Below are 6,697 nucleotides of genomic sequence, written 5' to 3'. Positions count from 1 at the left end.
TCTGAAAAAAAAAATACATTTATTACATTTTTGAACATTTTCACGCCTCGACCAGGTCCGGTTTGCAATCTCTAGTTGCACCATCTTACTTTGACGGTAACAAACGTCAAAAATCTGTCAAACTCCATACAAAAAACACCGGTTATCGTTGTAGTTACGGTAAAAGTAAGGTGTGCAACTCTGCCTTAGTTGTTGGTATCTTGGTTCTTAACAAACCTGCTTTACAACAGCTTAACTATACTCATTCCGAATGCCTACCAGAGCCGTTGTTTACTTTCCTTTCTAATCACGTAATCTGTTCATCGCGACGTATCGTTACAAGCACGCGAATCGCTCGTTACGGCAACTAATCGCCGTTTTTGCTGTTTGCCGCAGATCGTTGACCCTACGTATGGTGAACCATTGGCAATGACCTACAATGCCTACTTATTTGAGTACTTCTGTGCCAAAATAGTATGTGTTAGAAATGACTTGTGGACGCACAGGATCCCAAAAACCTATTCACAGACAATTTTGAGTGGCGGAGTGACACACACGAACGAATCACAGAGCTCTATTCAACACTGTGCGTTCGACTTCGCATACCGTAGCTGCTTGACTTATCCTTATACTTGCTTAAGCAAGCATCGTTTGTCAATACGGGTATCATTTCATTGAATATGGCACGTCACCGCTGTGAATCGTTTTGAACTCTCTGAATTCACTGTTTGTAAAATTAATTAAATTATTTAACTAGTGCGTCAAACAAAATTCCCCATTAAATAGAGCACTAGGTACATTCATAATGGGAGTGTACTTTATGAAGTATGGCGTCTCAAAACACATTATCATGTCACCATCGTCTAGTCTAGAACATAATAAGCTATAGTCACCTCGTATTTAGTTTCCATGATAAAATATTGCTCATTTAGCCTATAATTTTATCACCTTTTAGTTATTTAGACATTGTGGCCTTTTGTTCTCTCGGTGTTAGTAAATACACGATATTTAATATTTCTTTGTCATAAACCTCTACCTCTGGCCACAACGCGTCATATCATTTTATGAAACAAACAAAGTTTCGCCGACACTTTTGGCGCCAACTTGACCGACGCCGTGATAATGGAAACACCTCCAGACCGATCCTGACCTTCCCAGAATGGAACTTTATCTAAAAATCCTATCTGCTCTTGAAATAAGGTACTATTTTTTGGTTAATTTATATTCAGACTCATTCTAGCTAGGTAGTTTTGTGCGACTTCAACTTGGTATTTCTTTTTAACTTTGTCAGTATTACCAGAAGAAATAAGCACGTTATTTACGCTCACGCTGAATAAATCCACAGCATTGTAAATAAACGAAGTAAATAAATAGTTCACGGAACTATTACCAGCACACGTGCGGTAATTTAAAAGTTTGCGTTTCCGCGTGCGATGTAACAGGTTTTTATACGGCGGCCATGTTGCCCTCATGTTGTATAGGCGGGAAAAACTTATGTAGGTGTTTAATTATTTACTATTAATTACTGCCCGCGGTTTCGCCCGCGTGGTTTTAAAATTTGAGGTTTCTAAAATCTTTACTAAAAGTGCATTTCGCTTTCTAGAGAATAGAGATAAAAATTGGTAGAACAATTAATGCTTTCGTAAAATATGGTCGAAATTCAATTTTAGGTTAAGATTCACCTAAAATTCACTAAGTGCCACGGCTAGAAAATGTTACAATCTAAACAAATACATCCCGAAAAAGTAATCAGTTCAAAGTTTCTCGCGGTTTCTACGGAATGTGTTATTTTATCACCGATACATACGCACGTGTGACGTAAAGCTGGTGGTATAAAGGATATTTTTCAGCGCTTTCGCAGCTAAAAGGTCAAAACGCCTAGAAAGTTGCGTCATAATTCTAGAAAGGTCACGTGACTCGCCTGACGTATTTCGGGTTCCGTGCACCGAACCTGACAGGTGAATTGGTTCCGAGAACTAATTATGAAATTCCTATTAGTAGATCGACTGTTTACCGGCATTATTATAGATTCGCTAGAAATTTCTAAGAATGGTGGGTGTCTTGACGTGGATGATTAGGCTTATTTTGGTCTCGCACGTAATAAATAATAATATTAATTATACGTGAATTCATTATTTTCTTCATAATTGTAGATTGATTCTTATAATCAAAAGGCTGACAAAGGTGCCAGTTTTTCTGTTTTCCTGCTGTTTTCCTGGAGTGGGGGAAAACCAAGTTATTATTATTTGGGACACTCAGTGACTTTGGATTTTTAATTAAAGTATTTGAATGAGCACAAAACCTCAAATATTGAAATTATTTCATAGTATTTATATAAATATAATGCTTATCCTTGACTAAAAGCAAAAATAGACACGTAAATGCCAACTGATGTTAATTCAATTCTCCTTTTAATCGGATTCTTTGTTTGTGAAATATTTTTACACCTGTGAAGCGAAAGGTCAGAGTGACACAAATTGACATAATTAAATTGTAGCGGGCCAAAATATTTCGGAGCTATTTTGAAAAGTTAACGAGATCTATGCGGGTTTGATCATGCTTACGTCACCCGTGCTACGAAATAAATGTATACTACGAGAATTGCTACGAACTCTGCTACGACAAGTGTCAATTTTCTTACGTATCTTGAATGCTTTACTGAAATGTTAAGGCTGAGTTGCACCACCAAACTTTAACCGTAACCATAACGATAACCGGAGGTTCTTGCATGGAGTTTGACAGATTTTTGACATTTGTCAAAGATGTCGCAACTCAGCTTAAGAGTGAAAATATCTAGGCTTTCTGAGAAATGAAAGAGGCTTTAAATGTTAAACTAAACCACTGACATATTTCTTTCTCATTTGCACATCTTATTCCATCTAATATACCTACAGTCAACAGCACATTACAATACACATTTTTATTGCAAAGTGGAACTTAATGCTATCATATTAAGAAACTACAATGTTTAGCCAGATGTACTAGTATTTGATTGTCGTCTAGCTCTGACACGTCTATTACTCCTAGCTCACCACATTGCCCCGCTGGTCCACATTACCTCTTCATCATCACTATAAAGCTTCTAACATATATCTTAAATAAGAAAAAAATCAGCCATGTGTGCGTATGTAGCTTCGATTAGTGTGAGGCGCAATTCTATCATTATTGTTATGATAACGTAACTTCGAGTTTACTTCGCGCTGTAGTAAATCCAACTGTGTGTCTGATGCTTTAGAAACAAAAAACTTTGTTTCTGTGATTGTGATGTTTTGAAAGAGCCTTTATATCTTAGATTTTTTGTCCTGTCAGCGCTTCAAACAAACATTTGACAAGTGCTGAGAAGAATCGCCTTAACAAATTTAGGCTGAGTTCCACCATATTACTTTAACTTTGACAAACGTCAAAAATCTGTCAAATTTCATACAAAAAGCACCGGTTATTGTTATTGCTACGGTTAAAATAAGGTGCAACTCAGCCTTAGTCTCCATCGTCTGCTAAAAATAGATAAAGTATCAGTACTTATTCCTATTTATAAAGCTCGCTTCGTTTCACATCTCTCCATCAATGGAAATACGCCCTTATGACATGATCTATTGATGCCCAACTGACTTGGAGACAACCCGAAGTGATTATTTCTAATGTTAGGGTACATGTTTGAATATTGTAAGGTTGTCAAGGTTGCACGTGCCTGTTGGGACTTTGTATGCTATATGCGAGTTGTTTATATTACCTTTGTTGGGATATTAAGCCACCCGTGCACTACTTCTATTGTTAACGTTGGTATGTTATTGCCGTTGAATAAGTATTTATTTTCGTTCTTTCGTTCTTTATTTAAAAAAAAAAGATTATTAGCAATTTGTATTATATCGTTCGTTCGTTCGTTCGTTCGTTTCAGCGTAAATACGCCCACTGCTGGACAAAGGTCTCCCCCAAGGATTTCCACAAAGACCGGTCCTGCGCCGCTCGCATCCAGGCGCCTCCTTCTGTCTTCTTCACCAGATCGTCGGTCCACCTAGTGGGAGGCCTGCCCACGCTACGTCTTCCGGCTCGTGGTCGTCACTCAAGAACTTTCCTGCCCCAGCGGCCGTCAGCTTTACGAGCTATGTGCCCCGCCCACTGCCACTTGATTTTAGCGATTCTGTGGGCTATGTCAGTCACTCTGGTTCTCCTACGAAACTTATTGTATTGTAAAAAAGTATTTATTACTGAAACTATTTTCAGTATTGGTGGAATGTGAAAATAGATGGACAATATTGATAGTTTTTCCTAGAACTGGGATTTCCAGCGAAACTACTCAATGCAACGTTTCAATGGATATTTTGCTATGTAAATGTCAAAGGTGACAATGGTTATTATTGGAAAGCTTGTAAATAATTCGTGACTATTTTGAGGTGTTTACTTTTGTCTTTTTTCAGTAAAAGTCTGTAAGCCCAAATTATACAGGGTGTCCCGTAATGTAACGTCAAGCCGGAACTGGGTGTTGAGGCAAGTTATGCTGATTATCAGAAAAAAAAATCTATGTGGCATATTGTCAAAATAATAGGCATTTAAAAAAAGACAACAAAATTTACTCCCGGTGACGGTCTTTTTACTCGTGTTGCCACAAGTCTTCACTTTTTCCAAATTTTTTTTGTTATGTAACCCTGAATAATGCTTCTTTAAATTGTTATCAAAATTACAAAACCAGCTGCTCCAGCTTGGATTAAAAAAATACGTTATTCCCAAAAAATTGTTCAAAATAAAGAATTTGCCTAGTTTAAACTGACTGTACTGAAAAAAAAAACTGTACTACGCGAGTGTGGCAAGTAACGTCATAATTTGGCGCATTTAGTAAGGATTCCAAAATGGTATAACACTTGGTAAATTCTTGCTGTGATTGTCGACCATTTTTGGTTTTTTGAAAATAATCCCGTTTTTAACATTATCTACCTTGGTTAAAAATTATTGTTCTAATGTGCCCAAAATTCAAGTTTCTGTGACTGACTACCGTAAAGTCAGTAATAAACTGTTGTCATCATGACAGTAATTAGTAGTTGACATACTGTGACAAAAGTCACCCGTGCGCGCGCGCCTTTACTACCTGCTCTGCCTGCACTTGTACTTGGTAACAGGGATCATAAGGATATGAAGTTTCGGTTATGGATACGGTTACGGATATTAGAATAATATTGTACCAGTTTCGGTTACGGTCACGGATATGAAATCATTTCAGATTATCCGAAAGTTTCGGATAATTTCGGTTACGGAATTATACGAATTTCAAAAATGTAGGTATAATTCAAATAGCAAGATGCTGCGTGACCCATGTGAGTCAGCTACTTTATGTACCAACTAAGACGACACCTATGTATGATTAGGTAAAACAGGCTGGCATATTAGATGGTGCCAGGGAATGCCAGATAAGTTGGTAATAAATATTAAGATTTAAGGTACAATTCCAAGACGTGCCGCAACCGCTAACTGCAAAACTCTATGAAATCGGCAGCGCGGCATTGCAGCTGCGGCGTGTTGTATACTGCAGATTTCATAGAGTTTTGCAGTTTGGAATTGTACCCTTGAGACTCCGCCTTTATCCGAAACTATCCGTAACTTTTGAATCAGTTTCGGTTACGGTAATGGATATTTTTTTATTTCGGTTATCCGATAGTTTCGGTTACGGTTACGGATATCCATAACATCCCTGCTTGGTAAAATGGCCCTCTCCGTCCCGCTCATACCTTTTAAAATGGCTTCTTCACCTCACTTAAGCCAGAAACTTGAATTTTGGGCACATTAGAATAATAATTTTTAACCAAGGCACATAAATTTAAAAACAGGATTATTTCCAAATAACCAAAAATTGACGAGCATTACAGCAAGAATTTAAAAGTGTTATACCATTTTGGAATCCTTACTAAATGCGCCAAATTATGACGTCACTTGCCACACTCGCGTAGTACAATTTTTTTTCAGTACAGTCAGTTTAAACTAGGCAAAATTTTTATTTTTAAACATTTTTTGGGAATAATGTATTTTTTTCATCCAAGCTGGAGCAGCTGGTTTTGTAATTTTGATAACAATTTACAGAAGCATTATTTAGGGTTACATAACAAAAAAAAAATTTGGAAATAGTGAAGATTTGTGGCAACACGAGTAAAAAGACCGTCACCGGGAGTAGATTTTTTTGTCTTTTTTTTAAAATGCCTAATATTTTGACAAAATGCCACAAAGATTTTTTTTAATATTTTTCTGATACCAGCATAACTTGCCTCAACACCCAGTTCCGGCTTGACGTTACATTACGGGACAGCCTGTATAAGTTGGTTGTTGATGGTACGAATTTACCTATTTAGAATTAAACGAATCATTTAATGGATATGTTCTCAGTTTATAATGTGGGGAAATTCAATACTCTAATAACCTGCTATGGATGGATTGGAAACAGATCGGCAGTTCAGTTTTTGAACTCGGCTGAAATTATTTCAGTAATAAAAATATGATAACATGAGTAACAGCGGCCACAAACATTATTTCCGCGCGAGTAATCTAAAGATAATATTATTCTGTAACTACACTCTGTAACAATACGAACCAGTTTATTGTTTTTAACAAAGTAACAAGCTCATTAAACTGTTTCGTGTTTGGAACTAGTATTCGAATTGAACAATATGAGGCGAGTGGGAGTCGCGCACTTGTATTCGAGGTGGCGATACGGTGTGGGACGGATTGACAAACTAAA

Source organism: Ostrinia furnacalis, unplaced genomic scaffold (genome assembly GCF_004193835.3).
Source record: "Ostrinia furnacalis isolate ACB-3 unplaced genomic scaffold, ASM419383v2 OfSCF7524, whole genome shotgun sequence".
NCBI lineage: Eukaryota > Metazoa > Arthropoda > Insecta > Lepidoptera > Crambidae > Ostrinia > Ostrinia furnacalis.
Note: the sequence above shows the minus strand (reverse complement) of the source record.